Source organism: Hypanus sabinus, chromosome 30 (genome assembly GCF_030144855.1).
Source record: "Hypanus sabinus isolate sHypSab1 chromosome 30, sHypSab1.hap1, whole genome shotgun sequence".
Lineage (NCBI taxonomy): Eukaryota > Metazoa > Chordata > Chondrichthyes > Myliobatiformes > Dasyatidae > Hypanus > Hypanus sabinus.
In genome coordinates, this window is record NC_082735.1 from 36,582,712 (window position 1) to 36,601,355 (window position 18,644).

Below are 18,644 nucleotides of genomic sequence, written 5' to 3' on the forward strand. Positions count from 1 at the left end.
AACAGTGACTTTGTTACTGCTACTCTCGAGCAGGAGAAGCAGATCAAGTCTGTTGGGCTCCCAGCCCCACGTCCCTCTCGTTGCTTGGCTCTACTCATGTCTCTTGGGCTAAAAATCCTGCGTAAGAGGAAAAAGCCATGCTGTTGAATCTGCCGTATAATCCTTATCCAGTTTTTGAAATCACTAACAGCCTTGTTTTCCTTAAGCAATCCCCTGTGGTCATGGATCTCTTGATTCCATCTCAGGGGTAGGAGCTGGCTGATGTGGACAGGTGGGTAGTTGGCCAGACGGCACGCTCCTTCCCCTGCTTTCAGACGGCTCGTTCGTATACTTGAAGAAGTAGACTCCAGGTTCTTGATGACAGTCCAAAAATCCTCTGCTTTGAGTGGACATGGCAAGAGGGTCCCCACCATTTACTTTCAATGTCAATATCTTAGGTAATGCTCTATTTTTTTTGAAGAGTCCAGATGAAGGGTTACGATCTGAAACATTGACTATCCATTTCCCTCCACAGATGCTGCCTGGACTGTTGAGTTCTTCCAGTAACACACACAAAAAGTGCTGGAGGAACTCAGAAGGTCAGGCAGCATCTATAGAAGTCAATAAACGGTCGACTTTTTAAGCCGATGCCCTTCTTCAGGATGTGAAAGGACGTGAGATGGTGTTAGAATAAGAAGGTGGGGTGGGAGGATGAGCAAGAAGGTAATAGGTGAAGCCAGATGGGTAGGAAAGGTAAAGGACTGGGGAAGAAGGAATCTGATTAGAGTGGAGAGTAGAGCATAAGAGAAAGGAAACACAATATACACTGCAGATGCTCGGGTCAAAGCAACACATACAACAAGCTGGAGGAACTCAGGAGGTCGGGCAGCATCCGAGGAAATGAACAGTCAACCTTTCCATGGATACTGCCCGACTTGCTGAGTTCCTCCAGCTTGTTGTACATGTTGCTTAAGAGAAAGGGAAGAAAGAGGGGAAGCAGGGGGAGAAGATAGCTGGTGAGAAGAGGTGAGTGACCAGAGTGGAGAATTGAAGAAGAGAGAAGGGGAAAAGAGAAAAAAGAGAAAATCATTTCCGGAAGGAAAAATCAATGTTCATGACATCAGGTTGGAGGCTACCTAGACAGATAATGAGATATTGCTCTTCCACCCTGAGAGTGGCCATATTGTGGCAAAAGAGGAGGTCATGTTGAAACGTGAATGGGGATAAGAATTATTCCCATTCAATCTAATAAAGTGGTTAGCCACTGGGAAATTCTGCTTTTGGCAGATGGAGCATAGATGCTTGAAAAAGTGATCCCCCAACCTGCATCCAGTTTAACCAATGTCGAGGAGGCTGCATTGGGTTGCACCTGATACAATATACAACCACAACAGATTCACAGGTGAAGTGTTGCCTCACCTGGTGGGACTGTTTGGGGTCCTGAATAGAAGTAAGGGAGGAGGTGAATGGGCAGGTGTAGCATTTCTGTCATTTGCAGGGATAAGGGACAGAGTAGGCATAGTTACAATCAAGATAGCCACGGGAATTGATAGGTTTATAAAAGATGTTGGTAAAAAATTTCCTCCCACCCTGTCTCTTGCAAAAGTGCTGTTCTCTTTTGTCATTTCCTTGGTCTCTGCTGCATCTATTCCCAGGATGAGGCTTTCCTTTCCAGGACATCTCTGATGTCCCGCTTCTTCAAAGAACAGGGGTTCCCTTCTTCCACCATTGATGCTGCCTCGCATCTCCTCCATTTCACAGACACTAGCATTCACCCCATCTTCCCGCTGATTTAACAGGGATAGAGTTCCTCTTGTCCTTATCCTCCTCCCTATTAGCCTCCGCATCCAACACATCATTCTCTACAACCTCTGACGGCTTCAACGGGATCCTACCACCAAACACGTCTTTACCTCCCCACTACTCTCCCTTTTCAGCAGAGATAGCGCCCTCCATAATTACCTTCCCCACTAATCTCCTTCCTGGCATATATCCCTGCAACATCTGCCCATTCACCTCCTCCCTTACCTCCATTCAAGCTCCCAAACAGTTCTTTTGGGTGAGGGAACATTCTACCTGCCTATTGTATCCTGTAAGTGGCTTCCTCAGCGTTGGTGGGACCTGATGACAATTGAGGGGCTGCTCTGTTGAACACCTTTGCTCCATTGCCTAAAGCAGAATTTCTTGGTGGTCAACAGTTTTAATGAGTTATATGGGGGTAATTCCTACCCCAATTCCCGTTCAAACATGTTGGCATATGGACTCCTCTCTTGCCATGACGAGGCTATTCTCAGAGTGGAGGAGAAGCATCTCAAATTCTGTCAACCTAATGGTATGAATGTCGATTTCTCCTTCAACTAGTTTATCCCCTCTCCCTTCCTCCTTCTTCTGTTCTCCACTCTGGCCTGTTTCCTTTTCTCCTCACCTGCCTAACACCTCACCCTGATGTGTCTCCATCTACCCTTTCTCCTCTCCTATCAGACCCCTTCTCCAACAGCAGAAAATATGCAAATGCTGGAAATCCAGAGCAACCCACACAAAATACTGGAGGAACGCAGCAGGTCAGCTTCTATGGAAAAGAGTTAACAGTCAACCTTTCGGGCCAAGACCCATCATCAGGACTTCTTCTCCAGCCTTTCCCACCCACTTGCTTTACCTCTCATCTTCTAACCAGTTCTCCTTCCCTTTCCCCCACCTTTTTATTCTGAGCATCTTCCCCCTTCCATTCTAGTCCTGAAGAAAGGTTAACTGTTTATCCATTTCCATAGATGCTGCCCAACCTGCTGAGTTCCTCCTGCATTTTGTGTGTGTTGTTCTGGATTTCCAGTATCGGCAGAATCCCTTGCGTTTATGAGTTCCTCCAGTATCTTGTTTGTTGATAAAAATTATCAAGTTCTGTTAATCAGTCAACCCAGGTATAAAATTATAACTGACCCAAACCCAGACTAACTATAACCATTCTGATGTTCATGTCTGCTTAGAAAAAGATAAATGTCAGAAACACACTGAGTCTCAGCAATTTGCAGAACGGTAAACTTTATTTTTCGAGTCTGCAGAGTCGGACCCAACCAGCTCCTGCTAGATTGAGTGCCGAATTACACTTTGCACAGTTTTTTATACCCTACTTGTTTACGACTTTGTGAGTTGCACCCATGTGAGGTGCAGACATTCTTCCTTAATCTCATTACAAAATTACAAATGTGATTACCCTTTGGCCCACTTATCAGCCTCAGCGCATTAACACCGTTATTGTTCAACCGTTAAGCATGTCTTCCCGTTACCCGTATCGCTTCTTTAATCAGCAAGCTATTGTTTCATCCTGATTTTGCAAATTGGCTTTGCATGTTCTTTCTGTGTCAGCACATTCTAAATGGACTCCTTAAGAACCGTCTTTAATTTAATCATTTCTCTCAATCCACCCTTTTTCTTTTTAGAATGTGCTATCAGTTGGGCTTTTGCCACGGGTTTACATAGGCTTCTTCCTCTAGCTCTATTTCCCTTTGTAGGAGTACCTGAACAGGATCAGCTGGGGCCCCTGGTTGCATGACTTGTCTTGCCACCCGAGCTACTAGCTCCTGCAAGCAGGGGATTAGACATGGTAGCAGAAGGAGGACCATCAATCCCCCTCCTATAACCCCTAAAGCGGTTCGCCACCAGCCTCCTTTTTGTTGTAATCATAACATTTCTCGTTTACATGCGAGTGTGATACAAAGGACCCTGGAAAAACCGTCATGCCCACCCTTACCGTCGTCCTGCACTTATCACATCCCCCTTCAGCGCTTCTCAACAATAGCAGTATATACATTACAGTCCCAAAGTTCATTCTGTCCGTCTTTTGAGCTTTAGCACCATCGGGTCTTCTCCCTGGACGCAAGTCCATTCTGCACCTTCTTCGGGCTTTACGGGTCCCTTGATTCTCGCGGCGTGGGTCCACCCTTTTTCTTTTGTCCTTACTGCGGCTTCGGTGGTCAGTAGCACCTGGAATGGGCCTTCCCACTGCGGCTGTAACTTCTCTGGCTTCCAAGTCTTAATCAGGACCCAGTCACCGGGCTGAGTTCGGTGGAGTGCGAAGTCCAGAGGTGGGGTTTGTGCGAGTAACCCCTTCCTGCGCAATTCTGCAAAAGAACGAGACAGTGCCTGTAAATAGTCCCTTACAAAGACATCTCCCCCTTGCAGGGAAGGATAGCCCTCCACCTTGTTCCAATATGGAAGGCCAAACAACATTTCATAAGGGGATACTCCTATATCTTTTCGAGGAGCCGTGCGGATTCTTAGTAGGGCCAGGGGTAGACACTTGGTCCAGGGTAGCTTGGTTTCCATCATCAGTTTTGTCAATTGCGTCTTCAAAGTGCTGTTCATCCTCTCGACTCTTCCTGAGCTCTGAGGGTGCCAGGGGGTGTGCAGCTTCCACTGGATTCCTAAGGCGTCACAGATTAGCTGGTGTGTTTTTGAGGCAAAGTGTGTTCCCCTATCTGAATCAATAGACCCCATTATTCCATATCTCGGGACTATATTTTCTAATAGGATCCGTGCCACTGTAGGGGCGTCCGCTTTAGTGGTTGGGAATGCTTCCACCCACCGAGTGAAGTGATCCACAATTACTAACAGGTACTTCCATCTCTGAACTTGTGGTAGTTCCGTAAAGTCTATTTGGATCCGATGGAGCGGTCGGACGGCTAGTGTTTGTCCCCCCTTATGGGTGGCACGCATCATTTTCTTGTTTACCTTTTGGCAGGTGTAACAGCCCCACACCTCCTGTTGAGCTAGTGTGAATATCCCTTTACAAACATAGTCCCTTAGGATAGTGTCGCACATAGCTTGCACTCCCCAATGGCTTTGTTGGTGTAGTTGTTGCAGTATATGACGAGTTACTTCCTTATTCAGTACTTGCCGTCCGTCGGGGGTCTTCCACTCGCCTTCTGATGTTTGTCGGGCTCCTAGCTGGCTCATAGCGTCTATTTCTACTTGGGTGAAGACTGGTAGTTTGTTAAGCCCTTCCCTTATTGGTATCAGGGTTAGAAGTCGGACCGTTTTTTCCATTGCTGCCCGTTTGGCTTCTTCATCTGCAAGCCGGTTTCCTATTGCTTCCGGGGCTGTTCCTCGTTGATGTCCTGGAACGTGAACCACTGCAATTTCTTGAGGTAGTGTTAGAGCTTCCAGAGTCATGCTTATCATTTGTTCGTGAGCTAATTCCCTTCCCCTGGCTGTTATCAACCCCCGTTCTTTCCAAATCTTTCCGAAGGTGTGTACCACTCCATAGGCATACTTAGAATCGGTGTATATAGTGCCTATTTTGTTTCTTAACAGTTGCAGTCCCCTCTGCAAGGCATATAGTTCACAAGACTGGGCTGACCAATTACCCGGGAGCCGGCCGGACTCCACCGTCTCCCTAGTCCTCCCGTTTATAATAGCATATCCACTGTGTCGTACCCCATTGATGCATCTGGAGGAGCCGTCGATATATAGTTCCTCGCCTTCAATTTGGCGGTGCCCTTTACTGACTCTGTGTCCGAGATATGTTATTTCCTTCTCGACAAATTGCAGTTTCTTCTTGGACACCCGCAATCCTTTTTCTCCTAGGTAATTCAGGAGTCTTATAGTATCGTCTCGCACTACCTCCTCTGCTGGTCCCGATAGTAGTAGGTCATCGACATACTGTAATAGTTGGTTCTTTTCGGTACAATGGAATCCAGCCAATACTTGCTCCAGTACCTGTTCGAATAGGTTTGGGGACTCCGTGAACCCTTGGGGCAAGACGGTCCACCGGAGTTGCTTCTTCCGCCCAGTGAAGGGATTTTCCCATTCAAATGCGAACATATCTCGGCTACCTTCCTCCAACGGGCAACTCCAAAAGGCATCTTTTAGATCTATCACACTGAACCATTCATGTTCAGGAGGTATTTTGCTCATTAATGTATAGGGGTTAGGCACTACCGGGTATCATGTTTGGACTACCGCATTTAAGCCTCTCAGATCTTGAACCATTCGATACGTGCCGTCGGGCTTTCGGACCGGTAGGATGGGGGTATTAAAGGGTGACATACATTCTTCCAGGAGTCCATCTGATACTAATGTCTCAATTACAGGTTGTAATCCCCTCCTCCCTTCCATGGCAATGGGATATTGCCGTCTTCTCTCTTCTGCTTGTTTGTCCCACTGTGGGTCGTTTACTGGAAATTTCCGGTCCCCCGGTAACTCATTCGGCTGTTCCCTTCCCCAAATTGATATTGCAGCTTGTCGTATCATTTGCCTCTCTTGTGCAGAAAATAGCGTTCCCATAATCGCATGCATTTCTTCCCAAGTTTTCATATCTTTCTTAAATCCTCGTACTTCGGTACTTGTCAGAGGGACGTTTACAAATCCTGTCCCTCCTCGTGCTCCTCCCATTGGAACCTCTCGAAGGGGATACATCTGTACCTCTTCCCTTTTTGATTCGTCCTTCTTTTTCTTATCTGCTCCTGTCACACTCCTTGTTTCGATCCTTGCCTTTGCTTTTTCCCTAACATCCCTCTCTGCCCTCTCCGGGTCTATTTCTTCTGTTTTTTCACTTTCTTCACGTCCTCCCTCTGCTCCCGCAAGGGGCGCAGAAGGCTGGACATAGGGAGGGGGTAAATGATCGAGTGGGTCCCACTTCCACTCCCCTTTAATGCCCAATTTAAAACTCTTTGTTGTTACTCCTGGCCAGGGAGCCCAACAAAAAGCATAAGCAATTTCTTCCGGTTTTACATTTGGTTTTGAATTAACGTAAATGTTTAAGGCTTGTCGTACCCAATCCTCCTCAGACCCAAGCCGCGGCCACCAGACCGCAGGTTTTTCTATCGGCTGTTTCGACCAAATTAAACAGTACTGTATCATTTTTTTTTTGTTTCCCTTTTAGTCTTCCACATCCCCAATTCTCAAACATTCTACCGAGGGGGCTATCAGGAGGAACCCCCGGGTATGGTCCCGGTCTTTCCGTTTCCTCTTTCTTTTTAGAGCCACCCACTCCCATCTTATTCCGCTCTTACTTAATCCCGCACCCTTCTACTGCAACAGTAGGCACTTTACCCGGTGCGTCCCAAGGACTTTTATCAGGAGGATCCCTGGGTAGCGATCCCGGTCTTCTCCGTCCTTACTTATTCCCGCACCCTTCTACTATAATAGTAGGCACTTACCCGGTGCGTCCTGGGGACTTCCAGTACCAGGTACTGTCCCCTTCTCCCCGTTTACCGCTCTGCGCTGTCCGGATATCATTCGCTCAAGCCGCGTCGGAGCGACGAGCAAGGAGTCAGGGACCGCCAAACTCGGCGGGGTGCACCGTCTCCGATGTCCTTCCTCGTGTCCACCGCGGCCGGAGTGTGGATCCCGGACGAGCCCCCACGTTGTCAGAAACACACTGAGTCTCAGCAATTTGCAGAACGGTAAACTTTATTTTTCGAGTCTGCAGAGTCGGACCCAACCAGCTCCTGCTAGATTGAGTGCCGAATTACACTTTGCACAGTTTTTTATACCCTACTTGTTTACGACTTTGTGAGTTGCACCCATGTGAGGTGCAGACATTCTTCCTTAATCTCATTACAAAATTACAAATGTGATTACCCTTTGGCCCACTTATCAGCCTCAGCGCATTAACACCGTTATTGTTCAACCGTTAAGCATGTCTTCCCGTTACCCGTATCGCTTCTTTAATCAGCAAGCTATTGTTTCATCCTGATTTTGCAAATTGGCTTTGCATGTTCTTTCTGTGTCAGCACATTCTAAATGGACTCCTTAAGAACCGTCTTTAATTTAATCATTTCTCTCAATAAATATTTAATAGCAAGCACACAGCAGATTTAGCATAGTATTTGTAAGTTTTACTGTTTCATGACGTGGTGGCCTCTGTCAGTGAGGATCGACCATGGATATTGCATTCTAGCTGTCTAGCAAGCCTGGCTATTATAATACAGAGGGAGAGCTGTTGCCCATGTAGCAGACTCGCTTCTCCATGTAGCTGATGAACACAATGGAACGGCAGGTTTGGCACTGGCAGCATCACAGGAGTTGCCAGTCAGTGTTGAACTCAATGGAGGACTGCCTTAGGGACCCCTGCTCTGGATTTTTTCTGGGGTAGGTGGAGCTCATCAGCCTGGGAAGGCAGTCCATCTAAGAGAGGGAAAACTCTGATTTCAAACCTCCGCTGCCTTGCGGCCGTATCCACTGATGGGAAAGGCTTCAGGAGTAAACCCAGAGGACAAATCCGGAGCTGGAGTCCCTAAGTCAGTCCGACGTTGCCTTCAACCTCATTCTGGCAACTCCTGCGACGTCACTGGTGCCAAGCTGTATCGGCCTTTGCCCTTCCCTTGGACAACATCGGTGGCGTGGAGAGGGGAGACCTGCTGCTTGGGCAACTGCCAGTCTCCCATACAACCCTGCCCAGGCCTGCGCCCTGGAAACCATTCCAGGTGCAGATCCATGGTCTCGCGAGACTAACAGATGCCACCACTCCTGAACCTTTCTCCATAGGTGGAGGTTTGAAATCAGAGTTTTTCTTCTCCAAGATGAGCTGCCATCCACAGTTGACTTGGTTGCCAGAGGCCATTGGGAGCATTTAGTAGGTATTAGAAGATTATCCTCACTGCCACACCCAGTTTTAGCAACCTCAAGGAAATGATTTCATAATAAAATATAGAAAATAACAAAGAGCTGTCTCTCCTTAGCCAATGTGTGCAAAGCAAGCCCCTACCCACTGTCTTTTTTATCCTCCCTCCCCACTTCACTCTCTCACTCCTCTCGAGCTATGGAGAGTTGTTGAAGTTGAACTGCTCGAAGCCTTTGAAAAGCTGTAACTAGAATCTGCACAAACTATGTAGCCACATTCTTCCGTCAAGCCATGGGGATTCCAGGAAAGCCTTGGGAATGGATTACAGTTTGGTTAAAGAGTAGCAAGTTTTGAATTGTAGAAGAGGTGTTATGTGTGAGTGGTGGGGGAGGTAGTTAGTTGGCGCCTCAGGGCTCAGTGTCCCTGATACTACTGTTTCTAATTTACATTAAGAACTCAAATTCAGAAACTGGATGCAAATTGGGCAGATTAGCTGACAGATACCAAACCAGTGAGTCAGTGGAATTAGCAAAAATGAGCCCAGAAAACACAGAATGAGTTGGACAATGTAAATAAGTGCACAGAACCAATGGCAGATGAAATTAAAAAGGTTGAACCAAAAGGCAATGCGGGTTTGAAATCAGCTAATTTCAAGGGGTCTTATGAGACCCAAAGTTCAAAATATCCAACTACTGAATGAAGTCAGAATACTGTTAAACTGGTTTGAAACATACAAGCCCAGAACAATCAGTCCAATTCCAGGCAAAGTAAAAAATGACCGAATTTCTCAGGGAGTTTTTATAACCTCAAGTCACACTTACACTTCCCAAAATATTCCTGTGTGCAACCTGTGTACAATTGTTTGCACACAAGAAGATTCCACAAGCAGCAACATTCAGATATTTAGATCTTTAAGGATATTTATTAAAGTATAAAAGTTGCCCAGGGATCCAAGAGGAAATATAATTCTTTGAATACAGTCAGAGGACCTTCCTTTAAATTCACCAAGGAGACAAACATATGCAGCTCACGTTTATAAGCAGTGCCATCGGACTGAACATAGAGAAGAATCATAATCAGGTTTATTATCACCGGCATGTGATGTGAAATTCGTTAACTTAGCAGCAGCAGTTCAATGCAATACATAATCTAGCAGGGAAAAAATAAATTAAATAAAACAATAAACAAGTAAATCAATTATATATATTGAATAGAATTTTTAAAATGTGCAAAAACAGAAATACTGTATATTAAAAATGTGAGGTAATGTCCAAAGCTTCAATGTCCATTTGTGAATTGGATGGCAGACGGGAAGAAGCTGTTCCTGAATCACTGAGTGTGTGCCTTCAGGCTTCTGTATCTCCCACCTGATGGTATCAGTGAGAAAAGGGCATGCCCTGGGCGCTGGAGGTCCTTAATAATGGGCACGGCCCTTCTGAGACACCACTCCCTAAAGATGTCCTGGGGACTTTGTAGACTAGTGCCCAAGATGGAGCTGACTAGATTTACAACCTTCTGCAGCTTCTTTCGGTCCTGTGCAGTAGCCCCTCTATACCAGACAATGATGCAGCCTGTCAGAATGCTGTCCATGGTTCAACTATAGAAGTTTTTGAGTGTATCTGTTGACATGCCAAATTTCTTCATACTCCTAATAAAGTATAGCTGCTGTCATAGACCATGCGCCCGTGTCTCTAGACTGGAACTTGGCTCAAATGCCATGCAGTAAGTACATCAACTGCATAACTCAAGGCAAACCAATGAGTTCTGGAATTGTCGTTCGAAAGAGCCATCTGTATGATCACTGATATATCTGGTTCTCAGTTGTGACTGGAGCAAGCTTGGCTTTCCAGCCTGGAGAGAAGGCAAGTGAAAATTGACCTTCTGGAGATAGTTAAAGGAACAACAAAATATAAAGAAGAAATTCACTTTATCGTATACTTTAAGTATATTATATGCCTCAGAAAAGGGGCTTCCATCATCAAGGATGCCACAGCCCAGGTTATGCTCCCTTCTCATTGTTACCAACAGGATGGAGGTACAGGAGCCTGAAGGCACACACTCAGCAATTCAGGGACAGCTTCTTCCCCTCTGCCATCCAATTCCTAAATGGACATTGAACCAGTGAACACTACCTCACTACTTTTTTTAAAAAATGTCTGATTTTGCATTACTTTTTTAATTTAATGATTTAATATATGTATACATACTTAATGTAATTCAGATTTTTTTCTGTATTTATCATTATCGCAATGTATTGCTGCCACAAAGTTAAAAAATGTCATGACATGTAATATGCCAGTGATATTAAACCTGATTGTGAATCTGATTCTCCAGGGGAGGCTGTATATACCATGTGGAGCCGATTTGAAGCAGTAGATCTGAGGCAAGGAACAAGGCAGCAGGACCTTGTCCCGAGAGCGAGGAACGAGCTGATGTCTGATGGATTTTAATGTCGGGCCAGATCGGGAAGATTGGGTATGGGCAGAATCGAGGTGCTGGGACCTGGGTCAGAGAGCATATCGAAGTGACTGGGCCTGGGTCTGAGAGCATATCGAAGTGACTGGGCCTGGGTCAGAGAGCATATCGAAGTGACTGGGCCTGGGTCAGAGAGCATATCGAAGTGACTGGGCCTGGGTCTGAGAGCATATCGTAGTGACTGGGCCTGGGTCTGAGAGCATATCGAAGTGACTGGGCCTGGGTCAGAGAGCATATCGAAGTGACTGGGCCTGGGTCTGAGAGCATATCGAAGTGACTGGGCCTGGGTCTGAGAGCATATCGAAGTGACTGGGCCTGGGTCTGAGAGCATATCGAAGTGACTGGGCCTGGGTCTGAGAGCATATCGAAGTGACTGGGGCTGGGTCTGAGAGCATATCGAAGTGACTGGGCCTGGGTCTGAGAGCATATCGAAGTGACTGGGCCTGGGTCTGAGAGCATATCGAAGTGACTGGGCCTGGGTCAGAGAGCATATCGAAGTGACTGGGCCTGGGTCAGAGAGCATATCGAAGTGACTGGGCCTGGGTCAGAGAGCATATCGAAGTGACTGGGCCTGGGTCTGAGAGCATATCGAAGTGACTGGGCCTGGGTCAGAGAGCATATCGAAGTGACTGGGCCTGGGTCAGAGAGCATATCGAAGTGACTGGGCCTGGGTCTGAGAGCATATCGAAGTGACTGGGCCTGGGTCTGAGAGCATATCAAAGTGACTGGGCCTGGGTCTGAGAGCATATCGAAGTGACTGGGCCTGGGTCTGAGAGCATATCGAAGTGACTGGGCCTGGGTCAGAGAGCATATCGAAGTGACTGGGCCTGGGTCTGAGAGCATATCGAAGTGACTGGGCCTGGGTCTGAGAGTGACGAACGAGGAGGAGGAACAGGCCAGATTGAAAAGTTCAGGATGTTGGGGCTGGTGTTCAGCTCACTGCTCAGAGAGATTTATTCATCTCCGTGCTGAACTGAGACTCTGGCCTGTAACTAATGTGGGGTCCTGGACAAAGAAGGCTAGTTTGGGGGCTGTGAACACACTTCCTTTTTTTTTGCATGGTCTTTTTTTAATGGGTTACATTAGATTTCTTAGTTTTGTGGTTGTCTGTAAGGAGAACAAATCCCAAGATTGTATATAGTACACTTTCTGAACTATAATGATGACTCAGTAGATTAGCATAAAGGCAGCAGTGGGTTTCTGCAGCGAATAAGAGCTTTGACCTGCAGCCAAACTGAACATCGGAAGTTTTGGGAGGAGGGGGCTTCTATCAGGCCCACTGCCCAAGTGGGAAAGGCAGTGGCATGTCACTACAATGAAAAAGAGCTTTGAGCAGTAACCAAGCTGCATTTCAGCTCGATTAGCAAGTGCTAATTAATGGACGGAGGGGCAAGAGCCGCCGCCACCGTCACGGCAGACCGAGTCAGAGTGGGGATCTTTAGCTCTTCGATGTTTCCACAAAGAGAGGCGACAGTCAGAGAGAGCAAAGGACAGAAGCGCTCAAGGTTAAGTTTTTCTTTCCTTCTTTATATCTGCTCAGAGATGCCAGGCAGGATGGTGGAAATCTCCTCTTGAGAGACGTGGGAAGACAGGGAGATGTCCAGTGTCCCTGACGACTACAACTGTGAGAAGTGCATCCGGCTGCAGCTTCTAACCATCCACGTTAAAGTATTGGAGCTGGAATTGGATGAACGCCGGATCCTTCGGGAGGCTGAGTGGGTGATAGATAGGACACATAGAGAGGTAGTTACACCCAAGGTGCAGGACGCAGGAAACTGGGTGACAGTCAGGAAAGGGAAAGGGGTTAAGGAGCCAGTACAGAGTACCCCTGTGGCCATCCCCCTCAACAACAGGTATATCACTTTGGATTCTGTCGGGGAGGGTGGGGGGGAATGACCTAACAGAGGAAAGTCACAGGGGTCGGTTCTCTGGCACTGAGTCTGTGTCTGTGACTCAAAAGGCAAGGGGGAAGAAGAGGCACACTGTGGTGATAGGGGATTCATTAGTTAGGGGAATGGACAGGAGGTTCTGTGGCCGAGAAAATGACTTCCGGATTGTATGTTGTCTTCCAGGTGCCAGGCTTTGGGATATCTTGGATCAAGTCCTCAGCATTCTTAAGTGAGAGGGTGAACAGCTAGAAGTTGTGGCCTGTGTAGGTACCGATGACATGGGTACGATGAGTGATGAGGTTCTGCGTAGGGAGTTCAGGGAGTTGGTGCTAAGTTAAAGGGCAGGGCCTCCAGGGTTGTGATCTCAGGATTGCTACCCGTGCCACCTGCTAGTGAGGCCAGTACTAGGAAGATTGTACAGTTTAACACGTGGCTAAGGAGTTGGTATATGAGGGAGGGAATACACTTTTTGGACTATTGGGCTTTCTTCCAAGGAAGGTGGGACCTGTACAGAAGGCAAACACGAGGAAATCTGCAGATGCTGGAAATTCAAGCAACACACACAAAATGCTGGTGGAACGCAGCAGGCCAGGCAGCATCCATAGGGAGAAGCACTGTCGACCTTTCAAAGGGTCCTGACGAAGGGTCTCGTCCCGAAACATTGACTGTACTTCTTCCTACAGATGCTGCCTGGCCTGCTGCGTTCCACCAGCATTTTGTGTGTGTTGCCTGTACAGAAGGGATAGTTTACACCTGAACTAGAGGCAGATGAATATCCTGGTGGGAAATTTTGTTAATAAATTTTGTTTAAACTAGAGTTGCAGGGGGATGGGAACCAGAGTACCAGGACAGTCAGTGGAGAGGTTGCAGAGGCAGATGTTGGCAAGACCTCAGACAAGGTTAGGAATCAAAAGATTGAGCGCGGTGTGACTAGCGTCCTGAGCTGTGTATCGTAGGAAAGGCGGATTATAGTGCTGAAGATGAGCTAGCTGGTTTACAAATGGAGGCAATGAGTAGTGAGGAGAGGCTGATTATTGGGCAAAATTGCAGTCAACAGGATGAGTTGCAATGTAAAAGGCAGACAAAATCAAAAAGGGTGAACACAGGACTGAAAGCGTTATATTTGAATGCGCACAGTATATGGAATAAGGTAGATGAACTTGCAGCGAGGTATGTAGGAAAGTAATGTGCCTCTCTCGTCAAGGTAAGGGACAACATAGATACCCTCACCTGGTTTAGCCCAGTTGTTTTGAAGCAATATACCACAGTGTAGCTGCTGTCACATGCAAACAGATGAGGGCTGAATGTCCAGTGATGAGTGAGCTGCCCTGGAATGGACACAGCAAGCCCCTTCACCAGAGGTGCTACCCCTCCCTGGACACCCCATACTCCTCATAAGACAATTGGATTGTGTTATTTGGGCCTATAATAAACCAGACAACATTGGCTAAGATTTTTAGTTCAAAGACGTTTGCAGACCAGATTGATACTATGACTTATCACATCAAATTGTTGATCTTTCAATAGTTGGAAGATTTGTGTAATCTGAGGGTCAGCATTCCTGTGTTAATTTTGGATGTTTGGGAACTCTATCGCCAGAAGCTTTCAGATTGTTTGTGTTGAAAAGAATCTGAAAAAAATTTGTGTGAAATCATCCAAGTGGTAAAAAACAGTACAAGTATTAGAGAGCAATCAGGCTTGGTAGGAATGGTCAAGGAACCGCAAGAAGAATGACAGAAAGATGGGTGATTAGAATCCATTTTCCTTCCTTGGATTCCTGTCCGAGATCAAAGATCTATTCTGGGCCCAACAGACAGCAGCTATATTTTATTAGGAGTGTGAGGTCTCTTGGTACGTCACCAAAGACACTCGCAAATTTCTATAGATATACTATGCATTTTAACTGGTTGCATTACCATCTATTATGGAGAGGCCATTGCACAGGATCAAACAAAGCTGCAGAAAGTTGCAAACTCTGCCAGCCTCATCATGGGAACTAGCCTCCTCAGCATCGAGGACATCTTCAAAAGGCAATGCCTCAAAAATAGGCATGCATCATTCAAGACCCCCATCACCCAGGACATGCCCTCTTTTCATTGCTACCATCAAGGGGAGATACAAGGGCCTGAAGACACATGCACAACATTTCAGCAACAGCTTCTTCCCCTCCACTATCAGATTTTTGAATGGACAATGAAACCAAGAACACTACCTCACAATTCTTTCCTTTATTTTGCACAATTTATTTAAGTTTTTATATGTACCTACTCTATTTTATAGTTTCTTCTTGAACTGTGTGTTGCAATGTCTGCTGCTGAAAAATCAACGCATTTCATGCCATGTGCCTATGATATTAAACCTGATTCTGATTCTGATGGTTGGAATGTGCAGCCAGTAGATAAGGTAGTTGCAAGGTTTAAGATGTGCTTAGACTGACACATGGACAAACAGGGAATCGAGGGATTTGCTGCATGTGCAGTGAGATTGGTTAAGGTTATGTTTGACACAGACATGATGGGCCAAAGGGCACATTCCTGTGCTGTACTATTCAATGATCTCTGTTCTCGTTATTCTTTCTTTGCTGTTTTTGTGCGGTTTGATAGCGGCAACCACTGCATTCAGCGAAGAATGCTTTGCCCTGCGGACCGCGGTGTGCTGCCGGTGCAACGCTGAACTGAACTAAACTGGAATCCTGGTTTGATGTTTGACATTCTATATGCTGCCCACTTGTTTTTGCCATTTGTATAATTTGTTCATTTTTTGTGTGTTGGGTGTTTGATGTTTTCTTGAATAGTATCCATGTTGATTCTTTGTTCCATGGCTGCCCGCGAGACGACAAATCTCAGAGTTGTATTCAGTATAAGTGCTTTGATAATAAATGCACTTTGAGCCTTTGTAAAGAGCAGATTCAACAATCGTTCTCAATTAACTAAAGTTACATGTTCTCCCTTTTTCGAAACAACTCAGTGACCTTGAGAACTAATCAGCTAATGACAGAAAAATATAGACTTCTTCCATGTGCAGATTTGGCAGTATGTCATAGATAATGGTTGAGATTCTCAGAAGCTGTCTTGCAGATGATAATTTAGGAGATTACCAAAATGAACTATGCACATTGTAAACAGGTCAATGGAGAGATCTGTAAAGATTGATGGTCAAAATTGCAGAATCAGCTTCATATCAAGTGGAACATCTCCATTCTCAGCAGTCATAACCAGCTCAGCTGAAACCTCACAGAAAAGGCAAGCAGGTACAACTGGTTATACTTGAAGCATTCTCATTTCTGTGGCTCTAATGATAAAACTGTGAAAGAATGATAACATTATACATTGAAACTTACAGCAGCTTTTGGAATACACATGTAGAGTTAAATTTATTCATTCAGATAGTCTCAGATTCCCCTGTTTGTCTAGAGTGCGTGCCTTTTTTGACCTTCATACATGAGTGAATTGATAAGAATGCCTGGTATTCAAAAACTATACTTGCTGTTTATAAAAAGTAGAATTAGTTACTTCTGTTTAACCTTTGGACAGTAAGATTAAATACCCACCCTCCACTCATACACTTTTGTAATGGAGTAACGATTAATTCATTCTCCTTTACACCTGCTTACTGGAAATGACATAAAACAATCTTGAATTTTGAACCACATTCTGTCCAAAAAAAGACAGGTAATGTTATTCCTTCAGATTATTGCTAAACTCTATTATTTTTCAAATAATAAAAAAGATCTATTAAGAGATAAACTATTTCAAGTGAATTAAGGGTTGCAGAGAGACCAGGAACTGGAGAATTCAGAGATTCATTGTATGATTCTGTTGTGTAATGTGTTCTTTAAGTGCCAGTGAAAGTTGGATTGTCAAAGGAAGGTGTCTTATCAATTCCAATATGCTGTCAATATTTACCTCAAAAGAACCAAGGTATTGGTGTAAATAATGCCATTATAACTGTTAAAGTTCTGTAGAATCACCTGCTGTTAACTTTTTGGGGCAGGACAGTAGCGTAGTGGTTAGCACAATACAGTACTATTGACCCGTTATCAGTTCCTGCTGCTGCCTGTAAGGAGTTTCTATGTTCTCCCTGTGACCACGTGTCTTTCTCTGAGTGCTCCAGTTTCCTCCCACAGTCCAAAGGCGTACTGGTTGGTAGGTTAACTAGTCATTGTAAATTGCCCTGTGATTATGCTGGTGTTAAATCGGTGGGTTGCCAGGCAGTGCGGTTCAAAGGGCTGGAAGGGCCTCCAATGTGTAGAGAGGAAAAAAAAATCAAGCAAACAATGAAAGTAAGCAGATAATATTCAGAACTGAAGTTCACGAAAGTGAGTCCACATCCATGAGGCCAGACACAGCCGATTCTGGACACTACAGCCTCACTTCAGCGCAGTAACTTCGCGGATCAGAGATCGCAACATCGGCCCATCCCTCACCTTCAGCCCCAACACCTCGATTTTTTCAATCAAGTCTGGTGCTTAAATCATCCAAACCTCGGGTCATTTCTAGCTCTCTGACGCGGGCCGTGCTGCTTCAATAAACTCTCGGGCCCAGGCCACTCCAGCCAATGTTTTGTACGGCTGCAGCATAATGTCAGATCTCTTGTCAATACCTCAGCCTATGAAGAAAAACATACCACTTGCCTTTTTTACTTCTCTATCCATCACTTTCAGGGACTATCATCTTGCACTCCAAGATCTCATTATACATTGATGGCCCTAGAATTTCTACCATTTGCTCTTAAAAGTCCTGGCAGAATTTGATCTCTTCAAATACATTACCTCACACTTGCCTGGGGTAAATTCTGCTCTGCCTATTTTTCCAGTACCTACTGTATGTCATGTTGGATCTTTAACAAGTTTGCATAAATTGAAGACACATGGGTTGTAATGAAGGAGTGACAAAGATGTTTCTTTTTTGGCATAAACACAAGAGATTTTGCAGATGCTGAAAATTGGTCCCGAAGAAGGGTCTTGGCCTGAAATGTCGACTGTTTATTAATTCCCATAGATGCTACCTGACCTGTTCTCACAAATTTTTACAGATGTACCGTGGAGAGCACTCTAATTGATTACATCACTGTCAGATATGGAGGGACAACTGTACGGGATCAGAAAAAGTATGTAAACTCAGTCAGCCCCATCATGGGTACTCACCTCCCCAGCATCTATAACACCTTCAAGAGACTTTGCCTCAATAAAGTGGCATCCATCATTAAGGACCCCCATTACCCAGGACATGCCCTCTTCTCATTGGTACCATCAAGAAGGAGCTACAGGAACATGAAGGCACACAACGTTTTAGAAACAGCTTCTTCCCCTCTGCCATCGGATTTCTGAATGAGCCAATGTACATAACTTGTTTTCCAGTTTTTTGCACTACTTATTTAATTTGATTTATATTAATTTATTATTTATTAATTGACCATTACGCTGCTGCCATTTCAGGCAGCAATGGAGGTCCTCCATCTCTGTAATAATAAATTCCTGCTTCCGTAATCTTTGTTTTTTGACCAGTCAGGGTTGTTAGCTCTGAGCTGAACCTTGAACTTGGAGGACTGATGGACCACTCTTAGCCTGGCTTTTACCCTTTGACTAGTTTGGTGTGGGAGACACTACCAAGTGCCAGAGCACATAAAGCCCTGATTCCAGCCAACGTAGATCTCCGGGTCATTGAGACACACAAGGCCTGGATCGTGGTCTTCTGGGAGGTTCATTTTATTTATTTATTTTTGCAATTTATAGTTTTTTT

At 45.4% G+C, this 18,644-nt stretch overlaps 1 long non-coding RNA gene across 8 annotated transcripts in view; it reads left to right on the forward strand.

The window, feature by feature from the left end:
• Positions 1 to 18,644, forward strand: part of LOC132383571 (uncharacterized) — a 175,690-nt gene that overhangs the window by 128,823 nt on the left and 28,223 nt on the right. For 3 of the 8 annotated variants that reach the window (XR_009508721.1, XR_009508723.1, XR_009508720.1), the window contains exon 6: positions 17,938 to 18,012. The exons of 4 other annotated variants lie outside the window; for them this stretch is intronic. This is a non-coding gene — a long non-coding RNA (uncharacterized LOC132383571). Of the gene's footprint in view, positions 1 to 12,554; positions 12,895 to 17,937; positions 18,013 to 18,644 lie in introns of those variants that run through there. One more of the 8 variants, XR_009508724.1, reaches the window with a different exon arrangement.